This window comes from Podarcis gaigeae (genome assembly GCF_964106915.1).
Source record: "Podarcis gaigeae genome assembly, chromosome: 3".
NCBI lineage: Eukaryota > Metazoa > Chordata > Lepidosauria > Squamata > Lacertidae > Podarcis > Podarcis gaigeae.
The window spans coordinates 74,804,840-74,828,574 of NC_139680.1; the positions used below are offsets into that span (position 1 = coordinate 74,804,840).

Here is a 23,735-nt window from a genome sequence, read left to right on the forward strand (position 1 = left end):
AGAACGATACTCAAATGCTACATTTAACACGCTGGGAAGCCCACCGACTGGGGGTCGGGGACCTCATGGTCTACGGAGCTGAGATAGCCTCAAGGGGCGATAAAGAGAGGCTGCTGCCGGCCCAGCTGTCCTTTCTCCAACCCGGTGCGCTCACTCATTGTGCATAAGCAAAACGGGTTTCTTCCCTGCGAGCCATTCTCTTCCCTTCTTATCCTTTCCCCACCCCCACTTCTCCAGGCTGAGCTGTAAAACTGTCTAATCTTATCAAAGCTCGGCCTGTTTCACAGAGGGAAAGCAAGTTTCTTAGCCAATTTATCAGTATTAATGAGACAACTATGTGAAGCTATGTGATTCGGTGCAGCTAAAGGCACTCTTAAAACTGCTCTAGTTTTTATTCCTTCGTGTAGCGCCCCCCCCCCCCCAGTTCTGGTTTATGACTGAGAATGCTTCCAGGCAGGTGTTTAGTGTGGACTTGGCTCTCCGTGTTTGAAAACGGCTTTCCCCCCCATTGCAGCATCCACACATCACTGACCCAGCCCAACCCTCTGCCCCACAATTTAATCCTGATATGCCTTTTCTAGGGGAAATATGATAAGTATAGAAGAAGAAGAAGAAAAGAGCCTATTGCCAAAGACCTGTTTATGAGATCTCAAAGACCCATTTGCAAACTAAGCCCCTATTTGGAAGAGTCTAAGAGTAGAAGAGGAATGATGCCACCTATAACAATCATTTTTTCCCCGGAATATGGGAAATATTTGTTCTGGGTGGCTTCAAAGCAGAAGAGGGAAAGTAGCATTTACTTTGCGTGTGCTGTCTGAAAGCTCAGGAGAACACAGGCATTTCAGGACCAAATGCAAACAATATGTTTGATATTTAGCAGCCTCTCTCTGCTGACCCTATTATATCCCCAGCCTATGCAACAACTGGTTTTTGTGTGTTTTCAGACCTGCAAATGCCCTTTGGGCATTATAAAAAATGCACCCTCAGCAAAGATGTGGAAATGTACTTTAGATGTGGAAATTTACTTTACTGTAAAGTAACATGTAACATCACCTTCAGTAGTGAGAGACCCTGAGTTTTGAGGGACAAGATATTTGAGCAGCAGCATATCTGAGGTGGCTCAGCTCTACTTTAAAGTAGCTCACACCTGTACGACAGAGATGGGGAATTGCTTGCCCTCCAAATGTTGTTGGACTACAGCTCCCATTATGCCTGACCTTTGGCCATGCTGGCTGGGGCTTATGGGAGTTGGAGTCCAACAATGTTGAGAGGGCCACAGATTGTATTTGTTGTTTTGCAATCCTTTCCTGATGTCGCTGCATTCTTGCCATCTGGAGGGGCCCTTGTGCACAACAAAAGCAGGATAAAACAAGCCCAGAACAATTGTTATATAAAAAGTTAGGTTGCTTCCACATTTTCACTATTTTCTGGTGAGATTCAGTCATGTACCAGCAAATCTAGGTTGCACGATCATAGGCTGTATGCCCGCTATACCTTTTAGACACATTTGAAGCACGTTGTCTTCCCCCTTAAAGAATTCTGGGCACCGTGGTTTGTTAAGGGTTGCAGGGAATTATAATTCTGTGAGTGGTAAAATGCAGTACCCATAATTCTTTGAGGGGGGAAACGAGTTTCGAATGGGCTGTAAAGGTATATTGTGTACACAGCCATTGCAAACCCATTCCCCCCAATACAGTGGTACCTTGGGTTACATACGCTTCAGGTTACATATGCTTCAGGTTACATACACTTCAGGTTACATACACTTCAGGTTACAGACTCCACTAACCCAGAAATAGTGCTTCAGGTTAAGAACTTTGCTTCAGGATGAGAACAGAAATCATGCTCCGGTGGCAGCGGGAGGCCCCATTAGCTAAAGTGGTGCTTCAGATTAAGAACAGTTTCAGGTTAAGTACGGACCTCTGGAACGAATTAAGTACTTAACCCGAGGTACCACTGTACTGGACATTCGGCAATAAGAAAAGTGCTCCTTTATTCTGCTCTGTGTCCCCAAGATTATTGCATTATTGCCGTCTGGTGGGCACTCTTGCACCATAGCACAACAAAACAGGACAAACACCCCCAAACACCACAACATAATGTAGTACAAAAAGTTACAGAATTTCAGCAGGACGTTACAGTACATGATGCACTGAATGAAGCAGTATGTCCCCCCCTAAAAACACTTGCAGGTGCAAACAGTATTGCAATAATGAGCACAAATAATCATGAATGCACAATAAAAAGAACATCGGAAGGGTCCCATAGGCTGCAGCAAGATCTTAGAGCTGTTGAAGCAGTGCTGTCCCTCTAGGTCTAGGTGATGATATTCCCCTCACTGGGCTCCTTGCTGCTGCAGAAGCCTTTCAGTGCTGAGAGAGATAGTGCAGCATCCTCTTTTGGGGGGCAATGTCAGTTCCTCACCACGCCTCTGTCTGCTGCAGAAGCTCTTCCTTACAACAATAGCTGATCATTTCTGCTTGTCACGAACAACTATGCTAGGATCTTTGATGCCATTGCTGGGATATTGTACTCCTGGCATGTGCTGTCAGCAGCAAGTGACAGTCTCTCATTAATGTCATTATGATCTATTGTCATCAGAGAAAACAAATCAAAATAGAGGGACATCACTGATGTAGAAAAGGAGCTATGATCCTGGGGGTGAAGAGATTATGACAACACTTCTTTTTTGTGTGGAATAAAAAGCAATTGCAGAGGTAAAAATAATTTAATGGAATTACTGCATTCTCTCGACAAAGGACTTGTGTGCATTTAAAAAAAAGCAAGTTTAGTACTTGGATTTCAGTGCAAGCTCAGTACTTGGATTATGAAGTACAAATGTCTGACTTGTTCCTGCCTTTTCTGGATTGGGTTTTGAGAATTCACCCCTCCACTATGGCTGTGTTGAATTGTAATGTAATGTATCCTACTGAATACACTAGCCTTTTGTTGAACAGTATGATCAAGTTAGTTGTTGTGCAGAAAAGAAAAAGAAAAAAGCCCTAGTGAAACAATTTGTACTGTGATGGCAAATCAAAGAGAGTTTGTTGGTGACAAGACATTCCAGTATTGCTGAATCCTTATTGGTGAATGAGAACAGTAGCATTTACTTTGTGACAATTCTTGAATGTTTTAGCTTCCGGATGAAACATGGAGAGATAGATTTGATTCAAAGACATTGATTAGAGCTAATTATTTAGTCAATATTGCCAGCAAAATGTTTTATGAAACAGATCCAAAGGCTGATTCTTGGAAATTATATGTCTCTAATATCAATGTTGATTTATAGCACTGCATTTTTGTCTTGTTACTTTTTACTGATTCCTCACACGTCTTACATTAACGAAGCCCTTCATTTATAGGGCAAGTAGCTATTCCTTGCTATTATTGTATCAGATCTTCTACTGTATAAAATAAAAAACCTCACTAAAATTAAAACCACACTTTCAGTCCATTTATCTGGAAAAGCAAATCATTTTCTTGAAAAAGATTATGAAATTAGCTAGTGTAATCAGCTTCAAATGAAACCATGGTCATCGAATTGTAGGATTGTAGAGTTAGAAGGGAACCTGAGGATAATTTAGTCCAACCCACGGCAATACAGGATATCCAGCTGTCCTGAACCTGCAACCTTGGTGTTATCAGCACTACACTCTAACCAACTAAGCTATCCAGGTATGGTGATCTGAGCTATGATTCCTGCCTTGTCTTTAGTTGGAGACCTTAAACACCACTGAAATAAAACTTATAGGTGGGTCAAGACTTGGGCAGTGGAATCCCATGGAGGTGGTGCTTCTGGTGAGATCTCGCCACCACTTCTCACTTCTCCTGTGGTGGAGGTGGGGACACCCTCCCCTTCCTCTGCCGCTGCCACCACCAATAGAGTAGCAAGCAGAAGAGGCCTTGGCTTCTGGGTTCCAGCAAGATTTAGAGACAACTCACAAGATCTCGCTGGAACCTGGAAGCCACAGTCACATGACCTCCAGTAAGCGGCCCCTTCTCATTTTGTCTCAGGCAGCCAAATGGGATGAGTCACCTCTGCTAACAGGTATTTTACCTAAGTCAATTATCCATTTTTTTCTGTATTGGTGCACAATTAGCTGTTCTTCAGTCATCAGATACTACTTCCAAGGACCTTCTCGGTAGTGGTGCCCACCCTGTGGAATGCCCTCCCATCAGATGTTGAGTAATCATATAATATTTAGGAAATATCTGAAGGCAGCCCTGTATAGGGAAACTTTTTAAGATTTAAGGTTTTATTATGTTTTTATATATACTGGAAGCCACTCAAAGTGGCTGGGGCACCCAGTCAGATGGGTGGGGTACAAATAAATTATTATTATTAATCATTGCTTTTAGAACTGCTGTTTTCATAGTTCTTTTAATATTCTCAAGAGATCTGTCCCATAATTTATTTTAAGAGATTTTACTTGTAATCCTCAAAGAACTCTAGCCCAATGGTTGCCATTAATTTGATTTTGAATTGATTTTAGAATGATTTGATTTTAGAATGCATTTCAATTACTGATTGTGATTGTGATTGTAAACTGTGATACTTTTATTGTTGTTAGCCGCTCTGAGCCTGGCTTTGGCTGGGGAGGGCAGGATATAAATAAAATTTTATTATTATTATTACCTTATTATTATTCATTACTTTACATCAGTTTTTTTGTCAGCCGTTCTTTGTTCCTGACATTGTTTGGTATTCTTAATTAACAACTCAGACAAAACTTTCATTTAGTATATTTATAAACAAAGCATATGATGTGTTAGAGTAGTATGTGTGGCTCTTGAATCTGGCCTGCTTCTGGATGTTCCATGGAAGGGCATTCACTGCATCTTATTTCCATATTGCCACTGGACAATTGTTGTTTAACACTGGGTGGTCTTCTGAATGATGTGGTGTGCCACCACTTCCTTCAAGGCAGATGGTACTTCCTGCTCCTGCAGTGAGACATTAATAATTCCCTGGACCCACCTTTTCAGCCCCCTATGGTTATCTCTAAGAAGCCAATGTGGGCAGGGGTCAAGGGTTCAGGTGGTATGATATAGAGGGTGTCAGTGTATTGAAACAAGGGGCAGACTAAGATCTGTTTGAAATGTGACAAAAGAGAAGGAATAGGAGGCTTCTCATCTGAAATCAATGCCATGTGTTAACTCTGACAAGGAGGTGTGCAAGATGGGCCACAGCAGGTGCTTATGCACTTCCTCGTTTAGGTAAGATTAATTTCAGACAAGACAGGAAAATGGGAAGAACTGAAAGCACAAATCAATTGCACACCTTGCTTCCCTTCCTCCTCAACTTTCCATCTAATCCAAAATGGTCCTACGATGCCAGTGGCAGCCCAGGCAGAAGGTGGAAACGAACCTCCTTTCATCAGTAAAGAAAATGGTGGCAGCAGTGTTACCCATCACCTGACTGGACATGCACCTAGAATCCTTCATGATTGAAATAATTTAATTTTTTACAATTTTTTTCTGTCTCCTAATGAACATTTGAGGCTAAAGTTGATCTGGGACTTCTGCTAAACAGAATCCACTCTTTTAAACTGATCTGTGTTATGTCTGAAATTGATCGCCTGTTCTGCATCCCATATATACTGCATTCCATATATGCTGATGTAGGTCTGGTGGGTCAGTTTGCCTGGTGGTCTGAGTCCCTTCCAATCCTTGGGATCCTCTACCTAGTACAGGTTAGAAGCAGATTGCTAACTAGACAATTGTAAGATAATGGCATTGGCTTGCCATTTAAGTATAGTCGTACCTCAGATGTCGAACGGAATCTGTTCCAGAAGTCTGACAAAATGTTAGGAAACCAAGGCGCAGCTTCCGATTGGCTCCTGCAGCCAATTGGAAGCCATGGAACTCACGTCGTACTTTCAGGTTCCAAAGAACGTTTGCAAACCGGAACAATCACTTCTGGGGTTGCAGGAGCCAAAACGTTCAGCTCACAAGGCATTCAACTTCCGAGGTACGACTGTACCTTCATTAGTATAACCAAAGTTGTTCCATGCCCAGAGGGCAAACTACCTCCTCACCTGGCTGGTAGTTGGAAGGAAAATGGCCAGGGAAGTTTTGTGTGAGCTGAGCTGAAAGCAGGAGGCAGGCTGAGAAGATGAGAGACAGAGACATGCTTGGTTTGTGCTAACTCCAAAGCTGTGACTAATGGAGAAACAAGATCTGTTGGTGTTGAATGCTGTGAGCCCCTCCATCTTGGGCTCAGTGTGTATACATGTGTAAACAAACCTTATATCCTAAGGACAACACAGTCTCTGTTGACCTTCATTCCAGGAAAAGCGAACCCTGGGTGATCACCAGGAACCCCTGGAATCTCTCGCTGCTTGGAGATTGGGGTGGCATGTAATACAACATTCAGAGAAACTTCAAGGAGGAGGGTGAACTTTGCGATAAAGCAAGGAAATGCAGTTTAAAGGGTACGTTTTATTGGGGGGAATTCATTTTGGCTCCATGTAGTGTGTGGCTGATGAACATGGCAGACCTGCTTAAACACTCATTGTAGACTGGGGGACTCAGGTCTCCAGGGAACATCAGTCAGAGCAAATAATGAGAAAAGCAGATATGCCATATCTCTTACCTATGATGTAATGCATACCAGCCTGATGAATGCCTCATATATGAATTCCAACTCAAGTTCCTGTTAAACTGTTATTCTTCTTCTCTGTTTTTCTGGAAGAATCCTCCTCCTGTAAGAAATAGGACCACTTGTTCCCAATTGTTGCTAACTCTGCTTATAATAACTCTGGCATATAGTAGTGAAAAGTGAATAAAGGTTCTAAAACTTTCCCCTCCTAATTGGATTACTAACGACTTCGCATATGGCAAAGCTCCTACAAAGAAGTCACTTATACATAGGAAGTTGCATGAAACCCATATGCACATTGTCACACAGGATGATCTTGTGTGTGCGTGTGTGTTTGCTTTTTAAATCTACTAGAAACATAACAGATGCATACATTTCTGTATGCACAAGTCTTTGTTCATGTAAGAACATGTGGATTTTGGACTTTAAGAATGGGTGCGCAAAGTGTATTTTTCCATGGAACAGCAAACAGATCCCCACATCACTTAGCAGTGTGTATCAGGGCACCAAACCACTTCACTCAAAGACATTGTAATACAATGAATAAACAGCTGAGTTAACACTTTTGACACTTCAATTCAAAGCTACCTCTGCCATGAACATATTGAGCCCAAGGCAGTAACAGTGACTTATTACCATACAGGGCTGGTGTGAAATGAAATATTCCAATTTTATTTTTACAAATGAAGCATCTAAAAACATAACGGGGCGTTTATGCTAAGCAAGGACACACAACACCCTTGGCTTCTTTGAAAGGGATTTGACTCAATACACAGGAAGATTTTGCACATCTTATAGCTAACAAGTCTAACTTTGAAGTATAAAATATAGTGGAGGGAATGTTTTTTGTTTCTCTTTCAAAACTATATTTATTCTGCTCTAGTGGAGGGAGTGCTGTGGCAGACATAAGTTTCTCCAATTGCTGTGGTGCAAGGGCAATGCAGGGGACAGGAGAAGAGGGAAGTCTTGCAGATGATGGTCCACATTCATGGGCGTAGCCAGGATTTTTGTTAGAGGGGCAGGCAGTGGCAGAGCATATGCCTGCACTGCCCAGGGTGGGTGCGCTCCCACGGGGGGCGTGGCACAGAGGGTGCCCTCCCGGGCACGGGATAGCCACTCAGGTGCCCAGAGGGGCATGCGTGCCCTGCAGCTGGGGGCAGAGCGAGCCACCCACAGGGGCGCAGTGAGCCGCCCATGGTGGACGTTCGGCGTGCCGCCTACCCGCAACCCCCAGGCCTCCTCCAAGCTGTCAAAATGAAGGGGGAAGGGAGGGATGCCACTGGCAAAGCAGCTCAGCTTCCCCCCCCCCTTACCCCAATCATAGCTGTCAACGTTTCCCTTTTTTAAGGGAAATTCCCTTATTCCAAATAGGATTCCTCGCAAGAAAAGGGGGAAGTTGACAGCTATGACCCAAATGGCTTGGGGTAGGCTTGGGAGTCACGGGCGGGCAGCGTGCCGAATGTCAACCCCTCAGTGAGGGCACCCGTGGCGGTATGCCCCCCTTCCTACGCCCCTGGGGGCAGGCCTTTTATTGAGGGGGAACAGAACCTCAGTTAGCTATGCATTTTTATTGATTTTTATTGATTTAGGGGTGGCAGCTGTCCCTCCCTGCCCCCTCCAGCTGCACCCATGTCCACATTTGCTGGCACATCTCTGATGTTTGGACATTCTTAACCAGAATCTGAGACTTTCAACATTTACATCTGCGGACATTCACCAAATTCCAGACATTCACTGTAATGCAGCACATACCTGGACCCTGACAACAGTATGAACAAATCATTAACACTAATGTAGATCCAGTCAAAGTGAAAATATTATCTCCAATGTTGTTTAAATTAAATGTGCATTAAATGTGAGCTGCATATTCGTCTTGATTAACGTTCCGTTCATCTTGCCAGGATTCTGTCCTCCACCTGAGCAGCAGTTAAGACCCCTCCTCACCTGCCCCCCCAAAGGTCCGTGGAAATCTTTCCAAGTCCAGAATCCATTTAATATGAAAAGAGTCATTTTTAAGTCGCGCAAAAGAGCCAGTTATGGGGTAGCTGCCCATAGGCGCCGACTCCATGGGGCCTGAGGGGGCCTGAGCCCCCTCAAAAATTCGTTTGGGGGGGCAGAGCCCCCCCAATAATTTAAGAAAATTTCGCTCTATAACACACAGATTTTTTCTCCTAAAAAGTAAGGGGAAATGTCTGTGCGTCTTATTGAGCGAATGTGTGGTCCCTGGAGCTGACTCGCCGGAGCGCAGGGGCAAAAATAGGCAAAAATCAGATCAGGCGGTCAGGCGGAGGGAAGGCGGAAGCTGCTGCTTTCCTGCATTCTGCCTCAGGGTCTTACTGCCCACCCGCTTCTGTTGCTGAGTTTGCTCAAACTCAACAAAGAGCAGGGAATCCCCTGCCCTCCTGGCAAGCAGAGGGTTAAGGAAAGGATCGAGTCCTTCCTTCTAATTCTTTCCTAGTCACACTGCGTGCAGGCTCCAGCCCACCACCTCCTCCTCTCCGTGCTCTAGGGATGCAGGTGGGAGAGAGAGAGAGAAGGCTGGCTTGGGGGGGGGACTTTTGCCTTCCTTTCCTCCCCCCCACCCCGTTAAACTCCTCCCCTGCATTCTTAGCCAGCTGTTTCTCCGCACACCCCTCTTGTGCTTCTTGTCCCTTCTGTGTTTTTCCTTCCCTCCCCATTTAAAACGTGGTTACAAAGCACGGATCCACATGGATCCTCAGGATCTTTGCATTGGGTCACCCCAAATTCACCATCAGATCACATAGCATGTCCATGGCTACATCTTGCACCAAAAATATCACGCACCCACTGTTGCCTAGGGTCACAGTGGTGCAAAAACGTGGTTACAAAGCACGGATCCACATGGATCCTCAGGATCTTTGCATTGGGTCACCCCAAATTCACCATCAGATCACATAGCATGTCCATGGCTACATCTTGCACCAAAAAAAATCACGCACCCACTGTTGCCTAGGGTCACAGTGGTGCAAAAACGTGGTTACAAAGCATGGATCCACATGGATCCTCAGGATTTTTGCATTGGGCTACTCCAAACTCACTGTCAGATATTAAAAATCTTTATAAAATAGAGAATGAAATACATACAGAATGTTAAATTTTCAGTTTTGAAATATTAGTACTAGTTTAGTACTGTATTTCTATATTACTATAGTACTGTATTAGTTATTTTCAAATACTTAAATATTTTTAGGGTGTAAGACCCAATTAAAGCCCGTTATTTACATACAGTATTACAGTATTTACATACAGTATTAGGCATACTGTATTAACTTTATTAACTGTATTAAAGCATTAACTTTGAGATATTATATTTATTTAATGAACCCTCAGCCTTATTCAAAGTAAGCTTAAATTAGCTATTTCACTTATTAATCAAAGTGCTATTACTGTGCGACAGCAATATTTTATGTTTTATTCTTTTAATGATAGTTTAGGATTTATTTAAATATCATTTCAGTCTTTTCAGAGCTATATATTCACTGCTCTGTAATAGTCTATAAGCATAATTGTTACTGTAAATTAAATTAGCTTTTTACGAAAATACCGTGCGTGTTTTTGTTTTGTTTCTTTTTTCAAAGCCAAAAAGTGTTGTCGAGTTTCCCGGAGTGTGGAGTTATAGAGAGTCGAGTTTTCGGGGTTCTAATGTTGATCATATGACTCTAAAATACTTTTCAAAACTTTAAAACTCACTAATTTTCATCTAAAATTTAGAAAACTTCCCGGGGCAGGACCCCGGTATGGGCCCCCCCAATATTTTTTATAAGTCGGCGCCCCTGTAGCTGCCTATGTTCAGATGCTTCCTTCCAGGCAAGAATGGATGGAGACGTTTGCTAGGGTGACCGTCTGACCACTATAGCATCCTCCTGGAAAAGGCAGCTAAATAACTGGGAAGAAAAGGCTTAGCACAAGCTTCTGCAAACAGCAATTTAATTGCAGAAGGCATTAAGGAAAATTCAGCAGAGAACCGCGAAAAGAGCACTAATATTTTCACATAAGCTGGCTGCTTAAAGAGCACCATAAAACGGCTTCAAAAAGTCAGAATGACTGTTTATTTTATTTTACTCAGTGGTGCTATGCTTGCACGAATAACCCCTGGTTTATTGCATTCCACTGCCAGCACAGAAAATGTGGGCTATTAAAGTGGTTCAGAATACAGCTGTGATAATTACCCCACCATCTAGCCCGATTTCCTAGGAAATGGGACTCAAGGGAAACATGGAACTCAGCATAAGTATAGTAGGAAGCCTTTGTGATTTCTTGAGCTCTCCATACCCTTGGCCCAGAAAAGCATCTTGTCCCAGTTATATCCATGATCGGCATTTATTTTGTTCAGGTACATTACACTGTCAAAATTCATGGCAGTTAACACAGTGAAGAGAGATGGATCCTGCTTTTTTCTGGGACACCTCCCAGAAAATACCGATCGAGGGATGGCTTAAATAACCTGGACCAAAGAATGATTGTCCGCATTGCTCTGTTATTGATGGAGGAAACTCTTGTGCAGATACATGGACATACAACGGTCCCCAGATAAATAAATTTCAATTACATGCAGTGTGGGAATTTTACATTCGTGGTTACTTAGGTGCCTCCAGATGGAAGCTTCATATTGCAAACAGAGAAATATAACCAGCCGTTAGTTACTGTGTATCACAATAGCCAAAAAAGATGCTTGTGATTTTTGGAGAAAGTGATGTCTACTCTTTCTCTCTCTGTGTGTGTATGAAAATATATATCAATACTGAGGTCTTGCACAAAAGTGATTATGTGCTGTTTAATTCAGCTGGATTTGGGATGGCATAATCCAAAATAAGGAATGCCCCTCCACTGCAATAGGCCCAGCAATTAACATTATGATGAAGAGATATTGTGAAAGACCTGCGTATTAAAAATTAAAAGAAAAAGGCCCAAGTGCATACTACAGTTACAGTCTCCAGGGAGCTAAACCATATGGTACCGCTATATACAGGAACTCAGGAATCTGCTTTATACTGAGTCGGAGCACTGGTCCATGAGTATTGTCTACACCAGGGGTCTGCAACCTTTAAGACAAAAAGCGCCACTTGGACCCGTTTCCGAAGAAAAAACAACAACTGGGAGCCGCAAAACCATTGCGACATTTAAAACAAATATAACACTGCATACATTGTTTCTTAGCCCAATGTTATCCTCGTCATTATAAAAATAACTTTTTTGACACTTTTTAATTATTTTTTGTTTGACCCCTCAGAATTACTCCTCCTCATAGAAATAAACGTTATATTAACAAGTTACCTTTTTTTGAGTGTGTGTTCTTCACTCCCCTTCAAAACAGTAGCTGCAAATTGCAAAGCAATAGCAGCAAATCAGCCAGCAACAAAGACATGCTATATACCGTATTTTTCGCTCCATAGGACGCACTTTTCCCCTCCAAAAATGAAGGGGAAATCTGTGTGCGTCCTATGGTGCGAATGCAGGCTTTCGCTGAAGCCTGGAGAGCGAGAGGCATCGGTGCGCACCGACCCCTCTCGCTCTCCAGGCTTCAGGAAGCTATCCGCAAGCCTTGCAAGCCCGGCGGGAGTTCCCACAGGCTCACAAGGCTTGCGGGCAGCAGCCTGCAGCCCCAGCGAGTGTCCGCAAGCCTTGCGCGCCTGGCGGGAGCTCCCGCCAGGCGCGCGAGGCTTGGGGCGGCAGCCTGTTGCCCGAAGCACAGGGAGCCCTCCGGAGGGCTCCCCGTGCTTCAGGCGAGTGTCTGCAAGCCTTGCGCGCCCGGCAGGAGCTCCCGTTGGGCGCGCAAGGCTTGGGGCGGCAGCCTGTTGCCCGAAGCACAGGGAGCCCTCTGGAGGGCTCCCCGTGCTTCGGGCGAGTGTCTGCAAGCCTTGCGCGCCCGGCAGGAGCTCCCGTCGGGCGCGCAAGGCTTGGGGCGGCAGCCTGCCGCCCGAAGCACAGGGAGCCCTCCGGAGGGCTCCCCGTGCTTCGGGCGAGTGTCTGCAAGCCTTGCGCGCCCGGCAGGAGCTCCCGTCGGGCGCGCGAGGCTTGGGGCAGCAGCCTGTTGCCCGAAGCACAGGGAGCCCTCCGGAGGGCTCCCCGTGCTTCGGGCGAGTGTCTGCAAGCCTTGCGCGCCCGGCAGGAGCTCCCGTCGGGCGCGCGAGGCTTGGGGCGGCAGCCTGCCGCCCGAAGCACAGGGAGCCCTCCGGAGGGCTCCCCGTGCTTCGGGCGAGTGTCTGCAAGCCTTGCGCGCCCGGCAGGAGCTCCCGTCGGGCGCGCGAGGCTTGGGGCGGCAGCCTGTTGCCCGAAGCACAGGGAGCCCTCCGGAGGGCTCCCCGTGCTTCGGGCGAGTGTCTGCATGCCTTGCGCGCCCGGCAGGAGCTCCCGCCGGGAGCTGCTGCTGCTGGGAGCCCCCACAACCCCCGAAAGAGGACTCGCTCCAGAGATCCTGGCGGCTCCCAACCCGGGGTCGCTTCACCGCGCGGGGCAACAATGAGTGAAAGGAGGCGCACTAAAAACAATGGCTCACGGGGAAGGCGGGCGCGTGCCGCTCGGCCCTTGGGGAGCCTTCCTGCTGCCGCTGCCCTGCGCCCAACTCGCGAGGAGAGTGGCGCTGCCTTCTGCTCTCCGCCGCCGCCTCACAGATGACAGCGACTGCACGGGAACAAAGGAAAATGCGCCTCCTCCCCTCGCCTCCACCCCGGAGCCGCGGCAAAGGCGTTAAAGAGCCGCATGCGGCTCCGGAGCCGCAGGTTGCCGACCCCTGGTCTACACTGTCTGCCAGTGGCTTTCTACGTTTCCATGCAGACGACATTCCTAGCTCATCTGGAGACTGCGCCTGGGACCTTCTGCAGGTAAAGCAGCTGCTCTACCACTTCATCTCAAGGAATATTCTACACCCATGTGTCAGGTGAGGCTAGATGCAGTGCTGCAGTTTGTTACTTCTATTTCCTCTTCTCTCACCTGACGCTTTCGCTTGCTCCAGTACTGGCACACAAACACTGCTGTACGCTCAGCTCCCCCAAGTGTGCTCCTATGCTGGAAAGAAAGACTGTGTTGGCACTTGACCACAGTTTATCTCTGTGCTAAACTAGGTAAACTGCAGGAATGTGAGACCAGCTGAAGATCAAAGCCTATTTAAAGAAGGAAAATTCTATGCACTCATTGATAAGGTTTTTTGTGATGTTTGTTGCAAGCAACTATCTGCTGACGTACTTAAAATGTCAACAGAGAAACAGGAAAAGAGCACCTGCAAGGATATAACAACATTGCCCTGGCTGATTATCCTTCCCCAATTAATCACCAGGCTTAAGTTTTAATCACCATTTCCTTCATTATTGCCTATCGCTGCTGCTCACACACTTACCGGGAGCACAGCACAAAGAATGACTGGTTCTTATTGGGCTGATATTTAATGTTGTCTGCTTGCCCAAACAGCTTCAATTTCTATTCTGCCACGCATGGAACTTACTGAAACCTAATTAAGCGTCAGAGATCAAACAGTGAGATATTTCCTGGCTATCTGCTATTAATATACTTCTCAGAGGTGATAAAATTGGCTGTAGCTGCAGCCTGCATTCCAACTTAAATAGCCACAAATCCACTGGTCATAAATGAATGTCCTGGACCAGGATCCACAGATATTTTAGATATTAACAGGGGAAAGCTGGTTTGATGTGGATATTCTTAAAGACACCAATCTTACTTACCAAGAAATAAATTCCAGTGAACAGAATGTGACCTGCTTTGCTTCAGAGTCAATACGTTTTAAGATCAGGCTGTAAATGGAGGTTTGGGGAACAAACTCAGTCAATCAAAAGCACATTATTTTTCAAAAAATAATAATGAATGAATGAAAGCTAGCAGCCTTATCCATGTTTCACCCATGTTCCTCTGAAAGCATTTGGTAATGTTGAAACCACATGTTGTCCAATCACAGAACATTTCAGGATTTTGGCCTCTGCCATTGGCCCTTGAGTCGTGATTTGAAGTTTGGGAGTTTAGACAGCCAATCACGCTGGGAGCAGGACCCTTGTTACCTAGTTAGGCACTTGGCAAAACGGTGTTACAGATCAAGGAGAAGTTTCAGCTAATATATAAGTACAGCTCAGAATTCTCTTTTGACATTTGTGTTGGCATTCTCAGTCAACAGAAACAACCAATACATATTTGAATCTGAAAGAGACCACATTAAAGTCCTGCTGCATTTATTTTCTTCCCACAGCAAAGTAAGATCAAACAATTTCTTTTCTCCTTCCATTTTTTAAATTTATTTGTTTATACACACACACACACCTCACTTGATTGAAAAATCATCATCATCATCATCATCAAATCACCACTCTCAAAGCAGGTTGCAAAAAGAATATATTTTATTTTACATAGCAAGCATACATAAACCAAACACAGAACATATATTCAAAATCAAAACATATCAAACAGGGTCATAGTGCCCGAAAGTAATACTTTAGATTAGAGCAACTCACCAGTACCTATTACTTTTTCTCAATGTGGGGTCCATAGTACTGCAAGCACTCACAGACAAAAGATGACCGTGCCCCTATAAGTTCACAGCCATCCAAAGACGCCACCTTGTGGCAAAGAGCAGCCATAGTGCTGTGGACTTTTGTGACTCTCACCAGAAGTTTTCAACCAGTGCGCCGTGGGGGGCCAGAGGGAGTGCACCACCCTCAGCAGCATGATCCCGGTGGGATGCCATCATGGCTGCTCCCTCCCCGCACGCTGGGCACCACATGCCCTGGACATGCGTCACGCCCCCTGGGACGCGTGCCAGCCACCACCCGCCTGCTCTCTGCCCCCGGTGCCAGAGCATGAAGCTCCGCCACTGCCTTGAATGATAGTCAGGAGTGCCGAGGGCAACACTGACCTCTGTCCCTCTTTCCCTCCCTCCATCCTCTGATGCCCTCTCATGTCTCTGCCTCTGGGGCTGGCCAGGGGGTGCTGGTTGCCAGGAGCTGAGGCAGCCTTGGAGTAAGCAAGCAAGCAAGCAGGCAAGGGAGCCCAGCCAGCCAGTCCACCAGCCCTTGCTGTTGGGAATGGGCAGACAAGTCCCAGGCCCCTGTGGGGCAGTGTGAGAAGGCATCTCTCTTTGGAGCAGGGAAGAGGCAGCTCAAGGACCAGGGGTGGCAGCAGTGGCTGCCCAGAAGACTCCCAAGGAGAGGGGAGAGGAGAAGAGGTTGAGGGAACACTTCACAAGGGCAGCTGTTTGAAAAAAAGGTGAGAGGCTGCCAGCTCTGCAGGCAAGGGGTGGCATAACTGGGCTCCAGAGCCCTACAGGGGTGCTGCAGAAAGAATGTACAATGGACAAACGTGATCTGTGCAGGAGGCACGTTCGCAACCCGCAGTGCCACGGCTGCGCATGCACTGGTCGCAATTCGGCGCTTCTGCGCATGCACAAGCACTGAAACCCAGAAGTAACCTTTTCCGGTACTTCCGGGTTTGGCGTGATGCATAACCTGAAAACACACAACCTGAAGCGTCTGTAAACTGAGGTATGACTGTAGTTGGTCAAGGGAGCCATGGATTCAAAAAGGTTGAAAACCTGTCTTCTAACCTGAAGGCAGCCCCTTCATGGATCACTGCCTTGCCGTGGCGAAGGGGCTTGAATAACTCAGAGAAGCTATGAACTATGCCGAGCAGCGCAAAGACAGAAGTGCCTGGCATGCTCTGGTCCATGGGGTCACGAAGAGTCGGACACAACTAAATGACTAAACAACAACAAGGGCTTGATAAATCTTGTGTTTTTTTCTGTGTGCAAATACCTGGTGGGTGGGTTGCATTTGGCTTGGAGAATGCAAAGCTGTGTTGGCCTCATTCAAATGAGCTGCTGCAAATTCTAATGCCTGATTGAAGCAAATTAAAGAATTCCTAGCGGTACCACTCAAAAACAGGAGCCAAAGTGCCTTTTTCGCTTCCTGTGGATAGCGGGTGGGCAGGGTGGCACTGGCATATTGTTCTTGCAAGGCTGCTCCATTCCCGATGGACAATGCTGCCTCCTGCTGCACAGACTGCACTCTTGCATTTGTTACTGCCAGTCTTGCACCAATGTCTCAAGTCAGGGAGGTGATGATGATGCTGGGGAAATGGGGGACACTTTGCTGTGCAGTCTAAAATAAGGAGCACTTCTGTTATTTTAGGGAATGGACCAATCCTTTAAAACAGATGCCCTATAAATAGGACAGCTCATGTCTAAAGGTAAAGGTAAAGGTACCCCTGCCCGTACGGGCCAGTCTTGACAGACTCTGGGGTTGTGCGCCCATCTCACTTAAGAGGCCAGGGGCCAGCGCTGTCCGGAGACACTTCCGGGTCACGTGGCCAGCGTGACATCACTGCTCTGGCGAGCCAGAGCCGCACACGGAAACGCCGTTTACCTTCCCGCTGGTAAGCGGTCCCTATTTATCTACTTGCACCCGGGGGTGCTTTCGAACTGCTAGGTTGGCAGGCGCTGGGACCGAGCAGCGGGAGCGCACCCCGCCGCAGGGATTCGAACCGCCGACCTTTCGATCGGCAAGTCCTAGGCGCTGAGGCTTTAACCCACAGCGCCACCTGCGTGCCCTCAGCTCATGTCTAGCCAAACCTTATATTCCCAGCTTGCATATATAATTTTATCCTTACCAGGTGGCATATTCTCATGTGATTACACACACACTGTATTTCGCTAGTTGCTTGCAGTCTTCACTTATGCTGGCTTGGGGGTTTTTCAGAAAGGAAAAAGTTACAAAGCTAATCACTTCATGTTTAAACACAAGGAAAGGTAATTTGGAACATTGTTCCAGTTGCAATGGGCTTAAGGCTAAAATCCTAAATTTCTTGGGAGTAAGTCTGTTGAATAGCAGTGGGACAGATTTCCAAGTAAACATACAGAATTGTACTATAAGTGCATCAGACTGAAATGTATTCAATTCTATCCACCTCATGCCATTTTTCTGTTGTTGTTGCTTAAACAATTACTATATTTTGCAACTTGATAGTCATCGTCCTTTCACCAATGGGTTGGCAGCATCTAAATATCTTAAATAATAGTGATTAACATCGGGGCCCAGTACGGGCCACATATTCTCCTGCAATGATTTTGCAAAGTTTTTTGCAGATAAAATCGCTCAGATTCGGGAAGAAGTAGACTCCACCGTGGGAGCAGGGCCAGGGCGGGAGAGTGCTAGAGTTCTGTCTAGTCAAGTTGAGTGGGATCAATTCCAATCTGTTACCTCCGAGGATGTGGACAGGCTGCTTGGACGAGTGAAACCAACCACCTGTCTCCTGGATCCTTGCCCATCCTGGCTTATAAAAGCTAGCCGGGAAGGACTAGGCGATGGGCTTCGTGGGGTGGTGAATGCTTCCCTCCGTGAGGGAGCCTTCCCAGACCCACTGAAAGAGGCAGTTATTAAACCGCTTCTTAAAAAAACATCTTTAGATGCGGCCACAATGGCCAACTATCGCCCAGTCTCAAATCTTCCATTCTTGGGCAAGGTGATAGAGCGAGCGGTTGCCGAACAACTCCAGGCACGCCTGGAAGAAGCGGACCATTTGGATCCCTTCCAGTCGAGATTCAGGCCTCATCATGGGACTGAAACTGCCTTGGTCGCACTGGTTGATGATCTCCGGCGGGCTAGGGACAAAGGTGAGAGCTGTTTCCTAGTTCTGCTGGATCTCTCAGCGGCGTTTGATACCATCGACCATAACATCCTTCTGGACCGTCTTGAGGGACTGGGAGCTGGGCGCACTGTCCTACAGTGGTTCCGCTCCTTCCTCCTGGGCCGTGTTCAGAAAGTGGTGGTGGGGGATGAGTGTTCAGACCCCTGGGCTCTCACTTGTGGGGTGCCTCAGGGTTCTGTCCTCTCCCCCATGCTTTTCAACATCTACATGCAGCCGCTGGGAGAGATCATCAGGAGGTTTGGGCTGGGTGTTCATCAGTATGCAGATGATACCCAGCTCTACCTCTCTTTTAAATCAGAACCAGTGAGGGCAGTGAAGATCCTGTGTGAGTGTCTGGAGGCGGTTGGAGGATGGATGGCGGCTAACAGATTGAGGTTGAATCCTGACAAGACAGAAGTACTGTTTCTGGGGGACAGGAGGCGGGCAGGTGTGGAGGATTCCCTGGTCCTGAATGGGGTAACTGTGCCCCTGAAGGACCAGGTGCGCAGCCTGGGAGTCATTTTGGACTCACAGCTGTCCATGGAGGCACAGGTCAAATCTGTGTCCAGGGCAGCTGTTTACCAGCTCCATCTGGTACGTAGGCTGAGACCCTATCTGCCTGTGGACTGTCTCGCCAGAGTGGTGCATGCTCTGGTTATCTCCCGCTTGGACTACTGCAATGCACTCTACGTGGGGCTACCTTTGAAGGTGACTCGGAAACTACAACTAATCCAGAAAATGCGGCAGCTAGACTGGTGACTGGGAGCGGCCGCCGAGACCATATAACACGGGTCTTGAAAGACCTACATTGGCTCCCAGTATGTTTCCGAGCACAATTCAAAGTGTTGGTGCTGACCTTTAAAGCCCTAAACGGCGTCGGTCCAGTATACCTGAAGGAGCGTCTCCACCCCCATCATTCTCCCCGGACGCTGAGGTCCAGCGCCGAGGGCCTTCTGGCGGTTCCCTCATTGCGAGAGGCAAAGCTACAGGGAACCAGGCAGAGGGCCTTCTCGGTACTGGCGCCCACCCTGTGGAACGCCCTTCCAGCAGATGTCAAAGCAATAAACAACTACCTGACATTCAGAAGACATCTTAAGGCAGCCCTGTTCAGGGAAGTTTTTAACGTGTGATTTTACTGTATTTTTGGTTTTTATGGAAGCCGCCCAGAGTGGCTGGGGAGGCCCAGCCAGATGGGCGGGGTATAAATAATAAATTATTATTATTATTATTATTATTATTATTATTATTATTATTATTATTAAGACTCCTCATCATATTTCCCACACTTTGTGTGCACATTCATATATTGACCAAATTCTACCCACATTTTCTTATTTAAACACAATACCCATATATACATTGTCTAGTAATACAGCTCTGTTTATTATCATTTCCACCCACCCACCACGTTTAGCAATGTATAAAAGCATAACTACAGAAATGCGTGCAGATTTCACAAATGCACTACTCCTGTGCACAAGTGCTGGTGGTGGGGAATCCAGCTGTTGTTACAGCAGGAATTACAAGGTAGTCTACACCCTGTAGCCAGGAGCAGAACCCCCTAGGCGTTTAGATCTGAGAGTAAGAGTGGCCTGGAAGCTTCATGGAGGTCCAGATGCTTAAATTTACTCCCTCTGGCCTATTGCAGCTAACAAGTTTTCTTCTTTGGCAAGCTGGAAGTGCCGGCCCTATCATTAGGCAGAGCAAAACTGTTGCCTCAGATGGTAGCCACTTAGGGCTGTAGGAAACATTCATTCCCTGGTCATTTCTCTTGAGCACGCACCCCTCCCGCCCCCAATTTCAGGCCTGTGTGTGGAATTGTTGTCTTTCATTGAAGGATGCAGTTTCATTGCCATTGCTGATGCAAGATTCAGTTGTCTTTCAAACCAGCTTTTGTCTGTAGAATTGAGGGAGGTGTCTTGTCCTTCATCCAGTGGCATAGCTAGCCATGTGGGCACCCAGGGCAGTGCAAGGAGGCAGCGGTGCAGGGTGGGGCACACAAGAATCCCAGTGCCCGAGCCCCATTCTGCTCCGGCACCCTGTAGGCCTGTGTTAGGTTTCTCAAGCAGCGTGGAGGCTGCAGGGAGTCCACCCGCCACCTTCCCCTCAGCTGTAGAGCAGCTGAGGAGGAAGCGGAAGGCAGATTCCAGCCCTGTGCTGGTTGAAAAAGCAGCGCAGAGCCTGCAGGCACCTCAACCACCGCATCACTCCCAGGAGAGATACGTGGCTTGGGTAAGTGCTGCCCCCCGCGGTATGGCGCCCAGTGCCCCCTGCCCCTGCACATTATGCCTCTGCCTTCATCTCAGCAAAATGTAGTGGACCAGCCCTAGTGGGTGGTCTTTGCCATTTCCTTCTTGGCCAGTGGTTGGGTCTGTCTGTCTGTCTTTCTGTCTCTCTGACACACACAGCCTTCTCCCCAATATTCTTCAACTGGTCAGAGAGAATAAAGGAAAGGAACCTCAGAAACATGGTGACATGATATCTACGGATCTTTTATGACTTGGGGAATATTGGGGAGGGAAAATGTGAGTGCTATTAATGCCCAGGGCTGAAGATGCTTTTCCTCCACCTCTTCAAGGTAAGATCTTCACCCCCGAGACCATTTTCTCTAACACATCCTTTGTAGAACTTCTGGCAAAACAGTGCTTTTTATAGCCCACTGTGACACAGACTATTTACTACCGAGTAGGAGAAATTTAAACCATCTAGTTCATCTCATTTCTAGCAAAAGCTGATCCCTTGAGAATCAAATTATTCCTAACCAGCCCTTGGCTCCAGTAAACCTCCTTCACATCACACCTTCGAAAGCTGCAGGGAACAATGTGCTAGGGATCTTGAACATTGCCTGGTTTTACAGGCATACCAATGTTGCTTTAAATATTTTTCCTTTTAATGCTAGTATACCTTGATGGGATTTGGGTCTGAGGAGGCAACGTCATTTAAAGCAGCTTCTGGGGAGCACAATTGCTGATTTGAGATCAGCTGAATTATTATTTTCTTCATGTATTTATAGAAAGACCTTTCATTTTAAAACCATCCACACAATTAGTCCATCACGAGCTGAACCAAATTAGGGACAGATTATGAAACAAAAAATAATTGATCATCAATATCAGAGATAGCTGAGTTTCAACGTGTATGGCTTTTGCATGACGAACATGAAATAAGACCAATTTTGTTAGAAGGCAGGAAAAAACTGGTTAAAAAAACAGCAATATTCCTCTCCATTTATAACTCAGGGATGAAGCTCCCCATCTTTATTCCAAAGCTGTCAGAAATATTAGAATTAATGCCCTGCAGCAAAACACTCAATAACTATCTCTCCTCAGAGAAGGCAAATACATGGCACTTTCCAATGATCTGCTCCTCTAAGCAATTATACTGATCAAATAAATGAATAAGTGACGGGCATGTAAATGGTAGACACAGCTAATTTCATTCATCTGGAGGTTATAGCACTACTTCTATAAGCACTTAATGTGTTATTTCAAGCTTCAATGAGAAACATAAATAAAATTAATATAGTCCAACAAGAAGAACTTGGGTGCACACAATATGGCCGCCTTCATTATCAAGTGAATATTGCAATAATGAAGGCTTCTGACCTCCAGCTTTTTGAATCATGTTGGTGCTGGGGCTTTTTTTGCCCTAGTTGTGTATATGCATGTTCAGCATATTGGAATCAGCGTTCCCCAACCCACCTCACAGATTATTGACTAGTGCTGCTTATGGGGAGTTTATGACTCCCTGGCTGCCACAGCTCCAATGGCTACCAGTTTGTTTGCAGAAACAATTCAAAGTGCTGGATATGACCTATAAAGCCCTACATGGGTAAGCAAACTATGGCCCGGGGGCCGGATCCGGTCCAATCACCTCCTAAATCCGGCCCGCAGATGGTCTGGGAATCAGTGTGTTTTTACATGAGTAGAATGTGTGTCTTTATTTAAAATGCATCTCTGGGTTGTTTGTGGGGCATAGGAATTTGTTCATTTCCCACCCCCACCCCCCAAAAAAATATTGTCCGGCCCCCCACAAGGTCTGAGGAACAGTGAACTGGCCCCCTGCTGAAAAAAATTGCTGACCCCTGGCTTAGATTCAAGCTATCTGAAAGATCATATACAAACCTGCCCAGGCTTTGAGAACTTCAGGGGAGGCCCTCCTTGTGGTTCTGCCACCTGCACAGGAATGCTTGGTAGGGATGCAAGAGAAGACATTCTTGGTGAACTCCCTCCCTATATAAGCTGGACTGGCTCCCTCCTCGCTGTGTTTCAGACTTTATTGCTCCATCAGGCTTTAGGAAACTGACTGCTTTTAATGAAAGGACTGGTGCCGGGCTGTTTTATTGTACAGTGGTACCTCCGGTTGCAAACGGGATCCGTTCCAGAGCTCCAGTCAGATCCCGAGGTGCCGCTTCTGCGCATGTGTGTGGCACGGTTTAGCGCTTCTGCACATGCGCACACGGCGCAACCTGGAAAAATACTTCCTGGTTTGCCGCACATGTATCCCAAAGGATACATAACCGGAGGTGAACATAAGTAGAGGTATCACTATATTTGTATTGTCTGTCTGTCTATAATTTTAATTCTATCAATGTTTAGTTCTTTTAAAATGACTTCTTCACTGTTTCTAGCTGTCCTTATTTTTATCTGTAAGCCGCTTTGACTTCTTGTCAATGGAAAAGGCGGGTTATAAATAAATATATACAGTGGTACCTCGGTTTACATACGCTTCAGGTTAGAGACTCCACTAACCCAGAAATAGTACCTTGGGTTAAGAACTTTGCTTCCGGATAAGAACAGAAATCGTGCTCCGGCGGCACAGCAGCAGCAGGAGGCCCCATTAGCTAAAGTGGTGCTTCAGGTTAAGAACAGTTTCAGGTTAAGAACGGCCCTCCGGAACGGATTAAGTACTTAACCCGAGGTACCACTGTAATAATAATAATTTAAGAACATAAGGATTTGCAAGCTGAGTCACACCAAAGTCTAGATGAGCAGTCTATCTCCAATTCAGTCTTTGGACACTCACATACAGGAACAACCTGCTATGAGAACGTCTGTGGATGCATTAAGCAAGCAGGTATTTGACAGGAGAGCTTATCTACAGCTGTTGAGTGTGTAAAGATATGAGGAAAGTAAGGGCCTGAAAGGAAGTGTATTATGCTCAGTTGCACACGGTCCTGAAGACCACTATGCCATTCTTAAGTTCATCCCCAGCATCAACTATTCAGGGGTATACTGCTTCTGATCCTGGAGGCTCTATTTAGCCATTGTGTCTGATTGCAATTAGTAAACATAGCTTTACAAAAGGAATAGACACTTTCATAGGATCATTAGCCTTTATGAACCAAAATTCTATTCATGAGATCCCGTGTCTCCGCACAGCAAACATGCATGTACAATATGCAGAATCCCATGCCATTTCCCCCGCTCCTAATTATAGCATGGAAGTCATAGCACAAACGGTGTTAATGTGGCATACCATTGCTCACTGGAGC

At 46.3% G+C, this 23,735-nt stretch overlaps 1 protein-coding gene across 1 annotated transcript in view; it reads left to right on the forward strand.

Annotated features, from left to right (window-relative positions):
• Positions 1–23,735, forward strand: part of SPRTN (SprT-like N-terminal domain) — a 221,408-nt gene that overhangs the window by 182,498 nt on the left and 15,175 nt on the right. The window lies entirely within an intron of this gene.